The sequence below is a fragment of the Dermacentor silvarum genome, chromosome 3 (assembly GCF_013339745.2).
Source record: "Dermacentor silvarum isolate Dsil-2018 chromosome 3, BIME_Dsil_1.4, whole genome shotgun sequence".
Classification (NCBI taxonomy): domain Eukaryota; kingdom Metazoa; phylum Arthropoda; class Arachnida; order Ixodida; family Ixodidae; genus Dermacentor; species Dermacentor silvarum.
The window spans coordinates 200,912,471-200,931,099 of record NC_051156.1 but is presented as its reverse complement, the minus strand read 5'-3'; the positions used below and the strand labels follow the sequence as shown (position 1 = coordinate 200,931,099).

Sequence of the window (18,629 nt, the reverse complement as noted above, 5' to 3'; positions counted from 1 at the left end):
AGTGTTACGTACGGCATTCGCGATCTCCGCGGACTGCGTTGCCGCCCGAGGGCCTTGCTTTTCCCGGACGCGGTTGTGACGAAATGGCCGGGGTTTTCTTGTTTGTCCCTCGCCGCACCACGCTGTCGCCGGGGGCGCGCGTCGTGTGTACCTGTGGCGCGAAGCGCGCAAGGACACAGCGCGAGGGATCGAGCTCCGTCGGCATCGAGATTGGCCGGCGGTGCGGGGCCAATCAATCTCTGACCGATGCGTTTCTGAAAGGAGGGAAAAAAATGTTGCAGGAACCATCGACGATGATTGTCACTGTAAGCGTGTAGCCCAACGCTTCAACAAAGCTATTGACGGCGCTTGATGGCGTATATTTGTTGCAGTGAGGATACTTGGTGAGTATAGATAGAAAGGCAGCGCGCCTCAAAGAGGACCTCGCGTGCGTCCTTTGCGTCGGTGGTCAAAGTTCGACACAATAATTAGACAGGAAGCAGTCGTGGTATCCTGGCGGTAGCCACAAACAATTTCATATCAATGTCTACTTATTTACAGTACGATACACCCAACCGTACACAGCAGAGACACTTGACGCTGGTGTGGTGAGGAACCCACAGTATACAATACAACCAACATAGGGATGCCCCAATATAAAGGCAGTACCCATCATACACAATGCCGTGCCGGAGCAGTGGGAGGCAGCTGTTCAGCTGGGAACCGGACGACCAGATATGGCTGGTTGAACGCGCCAGACGGGCAGCTAAGGCCGCGGGAGTTCTGGACTGAGGACCCACCACAGGTGCTCTGCAGAAACCCACCTTGGTAGCAAATAACGTTTGTTCTCTCTCTCTCAACTACGACCACGAAAACGCGCGAAAGAGTCAAAGAAAGCCATTCGTTCAAAGAGAGAAACAGAAAAAAAAAAATCTTGTTTGTCTCCATTAATTTAACAGAAAGCTATACACAGACACTATAACGCGCTGAGGTGAACTGCCTATGAGTACGAACTTTGTATGATGACATATCTTTGAAAGCCGTTATGCCAAATATGGTACACGTTTAAAAATAAAAGCTTTTTTAAAAGACCGGAGTGTAAAACCCACGGATTCATGAGAAACAAGTACTTAAAGGGAAACTGAGACATCCACCCTAATGTAGCAATTTGCTACAATGGAAACCCAACCGGGTTCCTCGAAAGAAAGCCTCGCAGTTGAAGAAAAATTCGTCCTGGTCCGGGACTCGAACCCGGGACCACCGCCTTTCCGGGGCAGCCGCTCTACCATCTGAGCTAACCAGGCGGCTAGCAGATGGCAGGGCGAAGTCGAATTTGTCGACAACTCGAAGCAAAGGCAAATGTATGACGTAATAGTTCAGCGGAAATCCGCTAGGTGGAGATAAGTAATTAAAGGGAAACTGAGACATCCACCCTAATGTAGCAATTTGCTACAATGGAAACCCAACCGGGTTCCTCGAAAGAAAGCCTCGCAGTTGAAGAAAAATTCGTCCTGGTCCGGGACTCGAACCTGGGACCACCGCCTTTCCGGGGCAGCCGCTCTACCATCTGAGCTAACCAGGCGGCTAGCAGATGGCAGGGCGAAGTCGAATTTGTCGACAACTCGAAGCAAAGGCAAATGTATGACGTAATAGTTCAGCGGAAATCCGCTAGGTGGAGATAAGTAATTAAAGGGAAACTGAGACATCCACCCTAATGTAGCAATTTGCTACAATGGAAACCCAACCGGATTCCTCGAAAGAAAGCCTCGCAGTTGAAGAAAAATTCGTCCTGGTCCGGGACTCGAACCCGGGACCACCGCCTTTCCGGGGCAGCCGCTGTACCATCTGAGCTAACCAGGCGGCTAGCAGATGGCAGGGCGAAGTCGAATTTGTCGACAACTCGAAGCAAAGGCAAATGTATGACGTAATAGTTCAGCGGAAATCCGCTAGGTGGAGATAAGTAATTAAAGGGAAACTGAGACATCCACCCTAATGTAGCAATTTGCTACAATGGAAACCCAACCGGGTTCCATCTGGTTAGCTCAGATGGTAGAGCGGCTGCCCCGGAAAGGCGGTGGTCCCGGGTTCGAGTCCCGGACCAGGACGAATTTTTCTTCAACTGCGAGGCTTTTTGTTAGCGAATAGCCCGAACGGACGAACGTTTTCTTGCTCCGAGTGCTGCCGCGGCGTTCGAGCACTGTCGTGGCTAGTGACGGCTCCCACACTGTAAAATAATTTACACCCTTAAAAGTGAACAACGGTGTAAATTTGTCTCTAACTTACACCACGAAGGGTTTAACGGTCTAAGTTAGACCAGTTTACACCCTTATTCGCTTTTTAGGGATGTAAAAGGGTGTGAGGGTCTAAGTTATAGACCAATTTACACCCTTGTTCATAACTCACACCTTTACACCCAGAAAAGGTGTAAGTGTGTGAGTTATGGACCAATTTACACCCTTTATTCAATTTTAAGGTTGTAAGCTATTTTACAGTGCATGCAGGATGCAGTACAGCAGCCGTACAAACTCTTAACTGACCTCCGAGGTTGGAGCAGGTGCAACGCGACGTGAGAAACGAAAATGCAACTGGCTATAGAATAAAGAGCGCGACCAACCTCTCTATTCCAACGAGATATACGCAAGGTAACGTTAATTTTATAATCACTACGCGTTTCGAAACGAATTCGGGGCTCCGACACATTTACATTTTGTTCGTTGTAAAGCAAAACAATCAAAAAGGCGAGAATGAAATTCCTCGCGATGAAATGGCGTAACGCGTCGGTAGAAAGCGACGCGGGCGCGTTCTTATTAACCACGTCTTTCGCAAGCGGCGTATAGAGGGCGCGTTGCTAGCGAACCTGCTGCGAAGTCAGTCACGACGATCACGGCCGCGGCGCGAGTCCCACCGCATTCATCGGTTGCTGACGGTTTACGCGAGACCATGCACGATCGCGCAAGAAGCGAGAAGTCACGCCTGAGATTCCACCGTGTCGGCGAGCGGAATCGGCTGCCACGTACACTATACTATGCAACCTCTTGCAAATTGCGCACGTCACGGAGATGTCGCGAGGGAAGGGACTTTTGTTTGAACATGTTTCCCAATCTTCCCACGCTTATTCGCGTAGTTTTAATACAAGGGGTATATATACTCTGTTTCAGTAGTTCCGTGCATCAGCGCCAAGGCTACGTGACCATCGAGCGCAGATTCCTGCGAAGCGAGATGTGCCAGTGTTCGGAACCCGTTGCTTGTTTTACTGGCCTTAACAAGTGGTCTAGTTGGAACATGTGTACTTGAAGGCCTCTATGCATGTTAGAGATGCGATTTTTTAGGCGATTTTGCTTCGTTTTATAGCGAAAGCTCTACTACGCCATGTCTCGCAAGGTCATTCATCGCGTCGCATTGAGCTTGAGCCGCCGGAGCGCGAGCCGCCGGAGAGCAAGTGTTGCATGTAGCGCGCTGCGATTCTGCACGCCCAGCGAGAACACTGCGTCCGTAACTTATAAAATATTAATAAAGGCTAATAATTTCACTTGGACGCGATGAGTCGCCAAATACGACTCACGTAGCGTTGCACCACGTCGAGAGATATGGGTAAGGGGAACAGTCTTCGGAGATGCTTCCCCGCTGCAGCGCTCGCGGCTAGCTATAGCAGACGACAGGGAGCGGAAGGACACATTTAAGATGTGTTCGCGCTACTGATTGGTCGAAGAGGCTTTTACCTTTCACAGTGCTGCACGGAACTACTGAAACAGAGTTTTGTGCGCGTGGCGTGCTGCGCGCGCGCCTTCGAGGAGTAGCCGTCTTTGTTAGAGCGCTAAAGAAAATAAATAACGGGGTTTTAGTTGCCAAAACCACGATCTGATTATGAGGCACGCCGTAGCGGGGGACTCCGGAATAATTTAGACCACCTTCTTTAAAGATCACGTAAATCTAAGTACACGGATGTTGTCGCATTTCTTTCTTTTTTTTTAAATACATTTACCACTATTATTACCAATAGGACACTCATCACACTCGAGAGGCTTCAGACAAGATTACGCGAACCGGCACAGACACTAAGTATAACTTGCTATAGCGCGTAAAATTACTCCGTACACGGCTTCAAATCTAAGCAGCATTGATCAGTTGTGGGCGAACAACGGGAGGAGTCCCGGTCTACAGTCCATGTTTCGACGAAGCGACGTGCCACCGAGCTAGATGTAGTCAACTGGGATGTGAGCGTGAGCGAGGGGATTACGTTGGCTCCGCGTTGATGGATTATGCTGTTCGCCAGCAGTTGACCGCATATGTGGCGTGGTATGTCGAAACGACCGCTTATATATACGGCGACAAGTTTACTCACGCGCTGACGCATTATTCAGCTGGATGCGAACGCACTCGAAAATTACGCGACACGAAAGGGAACCCGGCCGGAGTCTTGCCCGTTGACGAATATATCTCCTCACGTCCGCTTCCGCCGGCTTAAAGGAAAACAGAAACGAAAAAGAGAAAAAGAAGGAATGGAACAGTCGGACCGCGGTCGATGCGCGCTGCTATATCACCGGAAATTTTCGTTCGGAGATACGCCAACGGGGCTCTTGGATACACTTGCGAAGAAAAATAAAGAAAGAACAGTTTAGAGAGTTGCGTATAGCGTTCTGACGATGACGAAACGTTGAGCCACGCACCAACGCCAACTTGAGCGATAAGCCGAGATGGATGCGTGGGGCGACATCCTTGCAAAAATCGTGCATGATATTCTATCGAGTGCCAAATCAAAGTCAATTCAAATGAGCATAACGTCAATAGATACAAAACAGAATCTCTGCAGCGATTGTAACCACATTGTTCGGGCAGCAGTTGCAGCGGTTAGAGTTGGTGAGGCTGCAGGGGACGGCTTGGCCACGTAGTGAAAGAGAGAGATACGAAAGTAGGGAAGCAGGTGATAACGTCCGATACTATATAGTGGAGCGGTGGAAGGAGACGGAATTAAATAGCAGGTGACAGCAAAATAGTGAAAGAGATTGCAAAAAGTGATGCAACACCCAGGTGTGCTGCCTGCAACCACAAGTGCAATGCAGTGGTGAAAATCTACAGTGGTGTGCTGCCTGCTTCTTCATGCGAGAATAGCTGTTCGTACCATTTTATTTTGAAGTGTGGCCATGACGTTTTCTACATGTCATTTTTATGCGGTAAATAAAGGTCCGAATTTTCTATATCCTAGAAAAAATACTTGCAAGCGCGAGAACGTTTACTAATGTAATACTTCTTTCTACGAATTAGTTTCTGTTTCGATACCCTGGAGGTGGACGTGTCATGACGTCACATTACATGGGTTCTCTCACTTTCTGCGATCGTGCGGCAGAATGTGCGCCTCAACAAACGCTCGTACCACCCTTGTCTATTTTTTAAATATATATTTTTTCTTTTTTATTGAGCAACGTCATCATACCTACCCGTATACTGTTACACGTCGGCAGCAATTTTCATGACGCCACGATAATGTCGATGACGCCAGGTCCCGCATTCAGATACCAGCTTTAGTGTTAAATTACGTGTTTCCCAGCGTTCAAGTTGCTGAGTGTAATTCTTTGACGTACGAGAAGCGCGCGGTACAGTGTTTCTACAAAATCGAAAGTATGTTTCAGTGCACGTTTGTCTCCGCATTCAAGCGATCCCTTATGCTCCCTGGTGGCGTAGACGTTCGTTCATTGCTTGTGTCCAGTCATAGTAAATTTACTCCATCGGGAAGTTCTAGAACTCTCGAAATGGAGTACTCTCTGGAATAAGACTAACAGTTGCTCCTTTACTCCTGCGAAAGGAGTTACCGGCACTCCATTTTGTTTTTAGATTGAAGGAACGGATCCATCTCGGACGAGACGAGATAAAGCTGATATATAGATTGTAGGGTTCTGTCGTGGTTCCGCGCATACGGTTCTGGGTAGCCAGCCCGTACGTTGCCACACCCTTGAGGTCATCAACCTCAAAACGTGACGTCAGAAAGCACACCTAAGCGAGTCTCCTCTTCCAGAGAGAGAGAGCGGCGAATATGTGCTCTTGGTTGTGAACTTCTTGTGGGCGTCAGCGTCTGAGCCCATTCTCAGAGAATTTAGTTTTGGGCCCTTATTAGCCCCCCTCTCCCAACCCATTCGCGTTTCACACATACTAAATTTGTGCATAAAAAGAAAAAAAAAAAGAAAGAACAAGCCCACAATCGGCGTTACTTTCCAACACTGTCTGGTTTCCCTTTCGTCTTTCTCCGGTGCGCAGTCTATAGATCAAATTAGCGCAGGCCCGCACCGTGGCTCAGGCCAATCTCTGCCTTTCTCTATAAGTGAATTGTCTTTCTCTATCTCTCACAAGGCATCCACTGATGGTTGAGATTCACGCGAATGTTTACGAACGCCTTTCTCCGTGAAGCTTAAGGAGCGGAAAGCGACGGATATGCATCGCAAGTCGTCACCCCAATGTGACTTCTATGCGCGGTATGCCTTTCGGCGATGGTGAATCACTCGGGCCGCGCACCAGGAACAGTCGGGGGACCGGACGCGTCGTTTCGCGATAAGGCGCCGCCATTCGGTGTATCGGCGTGACCTGTTTGCAGCATATCTGCACGGAGTATGCAGCGTCGTGTGAGAGCGGTCGCATGGAGTATGCATCTGCGTCTCCGAATCCCGTGGTCCCTCTTTGTTTCTCCTTCTTTCTTTCACACCAACCTCACCGTTTCTCCTCGAGGAACGTATGACGTCGTCCTTCTGCACGGAGTTATGCATCTGCCTTCAAATCTCGTAGCGGTCTCGTTTTGCTTTCTGTCTCTCTCACTCTCTCTCTTATGTCATCCTCACAGTCTCTCTCTCTTTTACAGCATCCTCACCGCCTCTCTCTCTCTTATACCATCTTCACCGTTTCTCCTCAAGGAAGGTATGACGTCGTCCTTCTGCACGGAGTTATGCATCTGCCTTCTTCAAATCTCGTAGCGGTCTCGTTTCGCTTTCTGTCTCTCTCTCTCTTATGCCATCCTCACCGTATCTCTCTCTCTCTCTTTTACGGCATCCTCACCGCCTCTCTCTCTCTCTTATACCATCTTCACCGTTTCTCCTCAAGGAAGGTATGACGTCGTCCTTCTGCACGGAGTTATGCATCTGCCTTCTTCAAATCTCGTAGCGGTCTCGTTTCGCTTTCTGTCTCTCTCTCTCTCTCTTATGCCATCCTCATCGTCTCTCTCTCTCTTTTATGGCATCCTCACCGTCTCTCTCTCTCTCTCTCTTATACCATCTTCACCGTTTCTCCTCAAGGAAGGTATGACGTCGTCCTTCTGCATGGAGTTAAGCATCTGCCTTCTTCAAATCCCGTAGCTGTCTCGTTTCTCTTTTCTTTCTCTCCCTTGTACCACCCTCACCATTTCTCCTCAAAGAACGTCCGACGTCGTCCTTCTGCAGAGCTCGAGGCGACCGCTGTCGCAGCCTTTGGCTGCGGCTTCGCCGTATCGGCTCTGGCCAGCAGTCGGATCTCCCGTCGCTGGCTTCCGGCGTTCGCGCCCCTCTGGTTCCGGAAGCCGTCGGCGGCGCCGGGCGCTGGCTGCTCCCTTTTGTTTTGTTTGTTTCTTTTCCCGCGCTTCGCTTATCGGCGGCTTCCACGCGCGCGGCCATGAAGACTTCCGATGGCGGGCGGTTCGTGTGATGAACCACGGTGGCTTGGCGTAGACGAGCTGCGCGCGCATTACTCTTCGATATGTATATAGTCGCCTGGCTCTCGCCGAAAGAAAGAACGAGGGATTTCGGCATGCCTGATGATAACATGCACGTGATGTGCTTGAAACAATAAATGGAGCGCGCGGTGCGTAGGTGCTTGAGACCGCTTGCCCGCAACCTGCGCGGACCTTTAGTGCTCCTGTATAGCTTGAATGTTTGGGTGGGCGATACATAAAACAAGGTAAAATGAATTGACTTCAGTGGTGCGAGTTTCATTGGATCTCTGTAAGCAACGGGTGACAACTACTCATGCTTCCCCTTCTCGTTGTTCCTTACCTTTGAGAAACCCGCCGTGGTGGCGTAGTGGCTATGGCGTTGCGCTACTAAGAACGAGGTCGCGGGATCGAATCCCGGCCGCGGCGGCCGCGTCTCGACGGGGGTGAAATGCCAAAACGCCCGCGTGTACCGTGCGTTGGGTGCACGTTAAAGAACCCCAGGTGGTCAAAATTAACCCGGAGTCGCTCACTACGGCGTGTTTCGTTATCAGATCTTGGTTTTGGCGCGTAAAACCCAGAAGTTATTTTTTTTTAAGCTTTGAGAAGTGATAGCCGAGGCTCGCGTCATTGAAAACGTGTTGCTGATGTGAAAGTATAATGACAGGTTGATGGAGGCCGTGGGGGGTAACGGTGGCGCAGCAGTAGCAGCAGCAGTAGCAGCGCCATGCACAGTTACCTCCCACGGCCTCCGTCAACCTGTCATTACTTTCACATCAGCAACACGTTTTGAATGGCGCGAACCTCGGTCGTCGATCTATCGACTTCATTCCTCGTTCGTCATTCTATGATAATCATGCTGTTGTGATTCAATCATGATAATGTCGTCGTTGCCATAAAATCGTCCCCATTGCGTCGTCGTCATACAGACGCCATCATGCGTTTGTTATACCGTCGACCCCATACCGTCGTCGTACAGTCGTCGTCATCTCATTGTTCTCATGTGGTCGTCGTCGTGTTGTCGATCATCGTTATGCCGTCGTCGTAATTTAAATAAGCACATCTCATTGTCTTCAAGCTGTCATCGTTATACGCATTTGTCGTTCGATCGATATCATTCTATCTTAGTCGTAACACCGTCGGCGTCATATACAGTGGTCGTCATGCCTCCATGCTTATGGGCCACCTTGGCTAGCGAGTGCGCCAGCGTGAAGTGGGACGATATCGGAGTATGTGACATATACGCGAAGCAACGAGAGTCTCATAATTACCACTACATGTGTTAAGTAAGCGTGACTTCTGTAATATTATCTGTCGCCACATTGTTCGATTGCTACTGGCATCACCATCGGTAGTCATCGTAAGATTAGGTTTTCTATTTAGCGCCCCTTTAAAAGCCGTTAATTAGTGTTCAGACTCGTTGTGTATTGCGGCCTTTCTCATCTACAACGCGGCGTTTAGAGCTGGAAGGAAAGAAAGCAATACAGAAAAACTAAAGGATCACGGAATGGGCCGCACCTATAGCCATATCCACAAGCCTTTCTCGGCGTCGATTACGTCAGCAGGAACATACGGCTTGTGGCAACGACTCTGGTCGGGCATCCTTCTCTTCCTCCTCCGTCGTGCCCGTCAGGAAGGCGACAAGTCGCGTTCGTTTCCTATATGCGCATTGCACGCGCCTTGCACATGCACGTACACACGCGATTTCGTTCGCGCTTGTTCGTGCGTGTGTGTGTGTGTGCGTATACGAGACTGCGCGTGCGACCCGTTGTCGTCGTCGGTCGACTTCCTCCGCTGGAAGCCCGCGGCCCTGGCTGGGCGCGAGCCCGGGGCTTCCGGCGCGAGCGCCGCGCGTTTCCTTCCGGTGCCCAACCCGCGCTGTATCTCTCCGCTGTACCCTCCGCCTTTCCTCCTCAGCCCCCTTCTGCGTGCGACGTGGACATCCCCGTCTTAAAGACGGGACACCGCGCCTGGCGAGGCTTTAGTCCGCCCGCTGGAAGCTGTCCGTCGAACATCGATCGCGACGCCCGAGTCGTCGTCGCAGGGTTGTCCGCAAGTCCAGCGCCGGCGGGGAAACGCATCTGGCTGTTTTGTCTCCCTAGGTACGTCGCTATATACGTCTGCCTGTTTCATAGACAGCGCCGCGCACGTGCGGATTCTAAGTATATCTTTGCAAAGACAATGCGAACCTCCGTGTGGACATCGGCCCGTTCTTCAACGTCACCGTGGCTCGATCATCGAAGTATATTTGCATTGGCTCATGTGAATATAACATATCTCCCTCATCATTTCCTCTTTGGTCCCATTAGCAGCCGACGAGAGGTACCGTGGTGAAGCGGATATTCAGTTTTTTTTTTTTTTTTTCCTTCTTTTTAATCCTTTTATGGCTTGTATGAAAAGGCACTATGCTTTTCTCGGAGTCTCCTAAGCGGACGCTGTGACGATTTATTCTCGCGTTTGATAGGGGCTATGGGGAGCGGGGTGGGTGGCGCTGCGTGCATCCTTGGGAGCCAGGCAGAACGGTAGGGAAGGTCCACCTTCTAGACGCGCTGGGATTCGAAGTTGATGTCGTCTCTGTTAACGGGTAACACGATTGGAATATGTGAGGGAAAAAAAGCAGAGAAGAGGTGGAGATGGGATTATAAATACACAAGGTATTTACACAAATACACAAGATAGGCGCTCCATTTAACACGTTCATATCACCCGGCCACGTCAGCCTTGCCGCTTCCGGGACCCCGTCGACGCCATGGCGTGCCGGTCTGAGAGATCTCCTCCCTCCCGGAGTTCCACCTCCACTGCTCGCTGACATGGACGTGATTAGAACACGCAACCTTCAGCGGGATGATTTATTGGTTCCTACGGCCATACGGGACACCTCTTTCCGAGGGCACCACGACAACGTCTCGCTTATGCGCCGAGGACGCCACCATCTATCTCGCTTATTAAGCACTCTATAAGCTATTCCGCGGCATTAGAATAACCGGCAGCGTTCCTAGCTTTAGTGTCTCCCTCCCCCAAATTTCACCGAGCCAAAATGCTGCTTAGCTTCAGTGGTGGGGCGAGAACCACCGTCTTCAGCGCTTGACAGCCTTCCGAAGATGCAGCCACGCCACAGGCCGCTTTCGCGGTGTATACTCGTATACCGAGATTTCGAACACTGTGGCGGGGTTCGCATGTACGCGCCATAGCGTTTTGCAGGTCACGTTTCAGCTGAAGGGCTCACTGCCTGCTTATGCAAGAAAGCGATGGAGAGGTTGACCATCGTCCGTATACAGTTTCGTGTGTCCTGCCTCCTGGCTTTGCTATAGGCATCTCGTCCTTCACCCTCCCGATTGACTTGTTGATTGTAAAGAGTGGACTTTGGAAGCGCTTCCGAAACACTGGGCTTGCGTAACAGCACCTTGGAAGAGTTCGGGAGACTTTCCTGCCTGTATACGTGCGCTGAAAACCTGCGTAGAAAAAGTGTTCGTTGTGGATTTGTCGTTTCCGTTTCGCATCGTCGGCGGTTGGCGACGTGACTTGGGTATCGATTCTGCGCGGCCTTCGAATGCTGCGGGCGTAACACTCGGGCGTTCCAAGTTCAAGAACACGAGGCAGCTTTATGGTCGCTGCTGTGTATATCCAAACAGGAGGCGTTGTATGGCAGCGTCGTTAAACGCGGTGAGAGTTTTCGAATCTTTAGATTTCCAGCTTTCCCGGAAGCTGCACATTTCGGCCATTATACATAGTTGGCGTTTCGGTGCTTCTACTGACGTGGATAATTGTAAACGACAGCTGGGAGATTGGTTGCTTAAACGTAGGGAAGTTGTTTGTAGGGCATTAAATGACTTCAAAGATTCGATGGTTTTCAACGCGAACGAGTGATCTCTTGAGGATCGGAGAATAAATGCGGTAGAAAGGTAAAAATAATGACCCTGGTGACTCCCCCGTTTCAAAAGGAGATGCTCGTAATATGCATCCGTATCCATTTACTCAGATATACGTGTCGGTTTACTTGGCTTGGCTGATGACGTAACTCGATCGGAGCGCGCTTTGCAGTATATAAGCGTGCCAACATGAAAGCTCTTTCCCGTGATTTAACGAAGAATGTAAAAAGGTGTTAACGCCAGCGATTAACATGTTTATCGGGCGTTGATCGGTCTGTTTGCGCAACATAATAAACAATTAACATGTTGTGTTAATCGTATGCTGCAGCCAAATAAGGCTGGCCGTACTGCCTTTTCGTCAGGAGAAAGTGCGTCGCTGATTGGACCTTTCGGCGATGCCTTAGACCTCGTATATCGGTTGCTTCGACTCTAATTAGCCGCCCAACTTTATACTGAGGTGCTAATCCACGCGGCCTTTTCATCTTTTCCGCATTAGCACTTGAAACCACGTACGCCGTTCTTAAATAACGGATGCTTTGGGATATTTAATCATTTCTAAGTAGTAAGTTGTGTTTGAGGTTATACGACAGGTACAATCACTATATACTATATCCTGACCATTAATAATTGCTCCGCCTGGGCGTCTCACTTTAACTTGTGTGGGGTGAATGTGCCTGAGAGTTGCATGTGGCGCAAGCATGTCGCTTATCGCGCTAACACTGTCAAGAGGAAACGAATAAGGCGGTCAAACGTAACAAAGGTAGAAGGATATGTCTACGCTCCACGAAGTTCAGCCTTGCTATTGCTGGCTATTAGCAAGTAGTGCTAAAGGTCACCAACTCGCTGGACAAATCGGTCTCTCTAAGCAACTTCAACAGGAGGCGAAACAAATTCATTTCCTGAAGAATACAGCGTCCTCCATATGGTCGCGCACGGAGCCGCTCCATATAAGTTTAAACCTTTTGAAGAAGAGTCTTCGGCGAAGACTGCACAGTTTAATAAATAATGCTTCACGTCCGCACGATCGTGGCAAAACGAACAACACATAAGTGGTGTTGACAGCCCTATATCTCGTGTGTCGCCACGCGCCGGCGTTCACGCTGTGACCACGTGTGAGTACGGTGCAGTACATTGACACTCAAGCTGTCCTCCAAGCACCTTTTTCTGGTGCTTACTGAGTTGCTCCTGGTATTATAGCCACAGTATTAACTACTCGAATTATCCGGCACCCCTCATCACGTCGTCGTCCGTATGCGCTCTGGGCAACATGCGCGAACTTTGCTTATTGGGCAACAGCACCGCGTTGCAAAATGAGTTCTCGTCGTCTCGCATGTCTGTTTCTCAGAGTCTGGCGGAAACGCGCCGCCGACCTGTTCGCTTCGACACGGTCGAGCGAGCGAGCGACGAGCTCCGCGCATGATTCGACAACGTGTGTGAAGTGTCTTTGTGACTAACGGTCCGCTCCAACTCAGGGCCGCGGCGCACGTGTTATTGTTGTTTTTATTTTTAATTTCGAATTTGCCTCTCGCTGCAGCTGCCGCTGGACGAAAGTATGAGAGGGCACGCGGTCCCGCACTCGCCCCTGTGCTTGTTTGCGTGCCGGTAATTCCGTGCAGTGGAGTGAAAGAAAAAGCACTCGAACGATGTAAAGGCGCGCATGTATTCCTCCGCGTGACGGTGTAGTCCGTCGTTCCGGCAAGGCTATATGATGACGCCGCCTTCGATATTCTGGTATTATTTCTTTCCAATCTTAAATATGGTAAAGCCGATTAGCAGATCAGTCGGATTTACACGCGCTAAACGTTTCTTCGAGGCGGAGATGTTTTAGAGTTGGCTCTTTCCGTCAAGAGCTCGTGGGTCATACTGTATGTATCTGTATGTTACGCTGACACTGTGTGTGGCTATGTGGCGCCTTAATAGACTGTGTGATAGCGGCTACACAGATTCTGATATAAATTATCTTTCTTTTTATCTTATTTTACTCGTTTCCGGCCTTTTCTAACCCTGTAATGCGCAATGTATCATATATGCTGTACGCTCAGTTTGGTGCCTCAAGATGCTGATTGAATCGCGGAAACATAGCCCATAGCTGCGTTATCGATATGCTAAAGTAAAGGTTCAGCTATATATAGTTTAACAGGCCAATTAATAATTATTAATTAGTAGAATAATAAGTTATAACTGAAATAAAGATGTTTCTTTTTCTACAAATGTACGCATTTTCCTCCGTGGCCAGAAATGAATAGTCTGCAATTTGTTCCAATTTTCCTCGATGTGGAAGTGTGTTTGGGCATTGCAGGATAGTTAACACAGGTAATACAGGATAATAATCCGGATATAACTTCTCGTTATAACCTCTCTATCATTCATTTTACCTCTTTAATTCATCCTGCACATTTAGAATAGCATATATGCCAACCTATAGCTCAGCTAACCTCTCCTACATGCTGTTTTCATTAAGCATTCTCTCGCTTTGTCTACGTTTGGATAAAAACTACAGAACCGCCATTATGCCTGGGCAAACGGGTGTCGTGCAAAAGCGAGCTTCCGTTGCAGAGCTTTGAATGATTTATAATCGTCACCATTTGGTTACGTATTTCGAATGTTATACGCTGTTCTGAGGATTACCCATTCACAATGGCGCTGGCTCACTTATGCTCACTGTCGCGAATTCCCTGGAGCGCATCAAAATAATCTAGTGCACATGGGACGCTCTATAAAGTCCCTCCACGCGAATAGTCCATTCGCTCTTTTGACACGCCGGCAGAAACCTTTACTTTATTTGTTTCAGTAAAGAGTCTCTCTTTCTATCCTTGGGGCGGCGTTAAGAATCGGGTCTCTTCGATATGTGCCATATTGGAGACATTAGAAGGGCTTCCACGTCTTCGATCTGGCCTAAAATATATAGGCAGGAACTCTTGGAGCAAAGTGCTTTGTAGGATGAGCTGGTAACCTTTGAAAGTTGAAACAAATTCACGGGCACCTGTCCTGAGCAACTCTCAAAGTGCCTATCTGGACAGCTCTATCTCTAGAAGACCTGTAAATGACATGTGTAACGATGTGTTTTTTCTCGTGTGAATGTTTTGCTCGTTTTGACTTCGAAAAGGGCCTATTTAGTATCGCCTCTGGCGTTTTTCCTTTAAGCCTTTCGTCGTACATCGTACATAGGTATCTTGCTATGTTGGAAGATATAGGGGTGCGAGCACCAAATACACGAAATGTTGAAAATCGGTGACCACCTGTATATGTAGTATTGCGCACGTTGAACTTTGAATAAAAGGTGCACCGGGAATCTGCCTAAGAAGCAGAACGCTGCAGCGAACTTAGAGACGCTGTAACCAGTTGTCGAGTAGGTTGTGCAGAAATCTTGTTGGTGGTTGCGCGGCTCCAGTTTCGGCAATGCTGCCTGGAACTAATGAGACAGAACGCCTGGCGGGAGGCAACGCGCGCCTGTCCTGCCTCATAGTTCGCGACGCGCCTAGGCTTACTCACACTGTCACGCCAACGCGTGTGCCTTTTTTCTTGCAAATGGGTGACTAAGAAGGGACCTCGCCCGCAACCTGTAGCCAACAACGCCTATATGCTTTAAAACGGCGAGCGGAGAGGAGTGTAAGTTGTTAACGTATTGCTGGAATTGGAAAATTTCGGTTTTCCTGTGGAAGCGAAGGACACTGCTGCGCAGCGTCGAAAGAGCCGTCGCAGTTCGTCATCGAAGCCGACGACCTTAACGTATATATAGAAAATTATATATTGCCGGTCTGGACGAACGTGCTGACCAGCTGGAAAGGCCAAGGCCTCGATGTTCTTTCTGAAACGAGCACTTTGTAAATGGCCGTAACACTGCGAGTGTGTCTGGTAGCTTTGAGACTTCCCGGCTGCTGTTGTTGACTCGTGCATCACGAACCGTGTATTCTGTGGAACGCTTATCAGACCGTGTCAGGTGCACGGCATATTTTTAAAGATACAGACGCGCATGGTTTTTATGCACTACTGTCGTGTTGCGTGACTGTTGTGTATGAAGTCTAATACAAAGAACATTGGTTGACGTGGAAGTGAACGATTTATTCACACTCTTCCTCTCTTGTTTTAAACTTTCTTGCCTACTTTTGTAAGCGACATTACACAACTAACTATGCGGCAGACATGTGCCGTAACCGACAGCTGGTTGTAGAAAATGCCGTCCTTCCACCGAAATCGAATTGCGCGTGCCTGTTCGTCCACTCTTCTGCCTTTTATTGCAATTATACGGACACTCCAGACGCATTTCTGTCGGCGTCGTCGTGACGTTCCGTGTAAAGTACAAGCACGATAACATCGTCGCCGCGCGCCGTATATGCTGTATGTGCGAGTAAAAGCTTGCGAGGGTCGGCCGACGATCGCGGCTCCATCTCGCGCGCGCAAAGGAGGGAAGTGCGCCGTCTTCCGTCGCGCGCGAGGCACCGGCGGGTGGGGAGGGATGGGGGTGGGGCATTCTTCTCGGCGGCTGCTGCGTACGGCGCGGCCGCGCGGGCGACGTATCTAGAAAGCGATCTGCGATGTGGACAAAGTGCGCCGCGTGCTGGTAGCTTCGTATGCGCTGCGCTTTCGACACTTAGTTCACGTTAAAGCGAGAGGTAGCCCGAAGGTCGATTCCCTCACTGCTGCGGCCACATTTCCTCACTCCGGCGTTTTGACAGCGAGTTGCCGCGGTCATCGAGTGAGATGTGTTCATTTTTACCTGTGCGTGCCTGACACCGTGCTTGTTTGTTAATTTAGTGAGTAAGCGAATGTTTGTAAGTTTATACGTACGGCCTATGGAACTAATATCCTTACTTCGTATAGCTGCCTGCTAATTTACTATCGCATTCGATGCTTTGCCTTTGGGGCGAAACTGCTACTTTATATTTTCGCAGCACACGGCACACTTTTTTTTGCGTCGTCTTTCCTATAGCGTTATGCAGTTGCACCAAATATGACTCTGGTATTCACTTCGCAGCGCAGCGAATGTACCTTACATTTTGGCGACCGCCTAGTTTCGTCTGTTCTGCTATAGTTCCGATTTGCGACGTGTGTTTATACACCTCCCTCAGCGTTGATACTGCATTTTGTTGGGAAGAAATAGTAAAGAAAACAGACGGCGGCGAGCCGGTGGAAATGAGAAGAAACTAAAGGTTCTTTATGCATAAGTGCGAATGAAAGGACTTCCCATAGGGAGTGAGACATGGTGCGGAACAGCTCTGCAATAGTACAAACTACTTGGTCGCTTGCTGCAGAGCGTGGTTTCGCAGAGCAGTAGTAGGTCATTCTTCCGGCATCTCTCGCACGCGATGCGGTGCCACTGACGTACCACGTGCTTGTACCCTCCAGTCGCCGCTTCTTGTACATACATTGACGAACTTTGTGCTTGCAAGGCTGCAGATATATGCTGCAGATACTACGAGTCTTATAGAAAGCCCGCTATAAGTTTGCTGCTGCGCAGTATTGCGACGCTATAGATCGTGTAGCGTTCACTCGGCGAATGACGGCTGTTGGTTTCGAGACTTCGGTGCGCACCTTTGCGCCCTTTTCAGCTTGCTTGCTTTTTTTTGCAGATTAACCACATGACACAGTAGAGGCTTCAGACAGGATGACACGGGCCAACGCAAACACATAGCTTGATTTCGCAAGTAAAAGAAGTCTAGATCTGCATGGTGTCGCGCTGCTGAAGTTCGCGGGTGTGGTTACGTTTGGTTCGAATAATTAGCGCTGTCAAGCTTCGTGCAAGGCTTTGTATACGCGTGTTCCTCTTCAATCCCGTGGACGTGGACAATTCAGTGAAACCGATAAACGATTTAACCGATAAGTGATGATAACCGGCAAATGATTTTCGCGTACTAACACGCCGGGTTGGGGTGTCGGTTCCACGTAATCGCAGAAGAGAGATAAAGAAATGGAAATGGAGGAACGCATGGTCCTCGGTTTGTTGACTGTTCGTTGATTTGGGACAATCATATCGAAGTGCTTATCGGCACGCTGTATATCAAGGAATACTGTTGGCTCTATACAGAAGCGAGACGGCTGCAACGTTGATAATGCGCTTCTAAGCCCAGTCCATCATGGCAGAGGGAGAACAGTCGATTAGATTACTCCACAAGTACGTGCCCGGACCTTACTCGTCGAAAATTCTCATTTACTTTAAGTCGTTCAGCTGCGCATACGATGGCACACAAAAGAAATTAAGAGGGACACGAGGCGCTCATTCGCGACTGGAGTGTTCATCGGAAAACGCGGGAAACATACGTGCACTTGGAAGGTTTATAATTGTAAAGATACACTTGGTACTAATTAAGACTAAACAGAACGTTCACCAACAGCTCAGCTTCCCAGCACCTCGTTTCTTATTTTGCCTTTGAAATAAGGATGCTGCTTCTGGTAGCTCTTCAAGGCTTGGCTTGGCTTGGACGCTGGATCTCTATCGTTTTTCGATGCCGCGAAGCGGCGCTGGGAAGAGTTTCGGCGGGATTTGCTTGCTCCGTAGGGACTTGAGAAGGGCGGGAATGCGACCTTGTTGATACGACATACTGAGAGTGAAGAGCAAGAAACAAGGATAGAACGAGGGTGCAACACATGCGAAAACTTCGTCAAATCATTCAACAAATCTGTTAGAGGCTTCAGACAGGATGACTCAATCGAAGTTAGCTCAATCGAAGTTAGCTCTGTTATCGTTGATTTCGAGGCAAGAGATTCTTTACTGGAAGAGAAACATGATCAGCTAGACTTCCTTTATTTCATTTTTCTTTGTTAAATTTCGCGCTGGTACGTTAGCGTGACGTCACGTATTTAGTATTTCTTTTTGTTTTTGTATTTGGGTCGTTGTGGTTCAGTAAAATCTTTTGAAACTCGCCAAGTTCAGTCTTTAGCTCTTTAAGAACGAAATGCAATCTATTGTTGTCGATTTAAAAAGAAAAAAGAAAGAGAGAGAACAGAAGAACATTAACGAGGCCAGTGCAGACGCCGCCAAAATCCATGACGTCACGTCACGGCGAGCTCGTGTGGGAACGTGGACGTCCGGCTTACCAAGCCTCCACTCGCGGTAAAAGTGATATTTTCTTTTTTTTTTCTTTGTATTGCAGGGGGTAATAATAGATACATCTAAAAGA

The 18,629-nt window shown here is 49.0% G+C and overlaps 1 protein-coding gene across 3 annotated transcripts in view; it reads left to right on the top strand.

Annotated features, from left to right (window-relative positions):
• Positions 1–18,629, top strand: part of LOC119446494 (EH domain-containing protein 3-like) — a 49,696-nt gene that overhangs the window by 5,450 nt on the left and 25,617 nt on the right. The window lies entirely within an intron of this gene.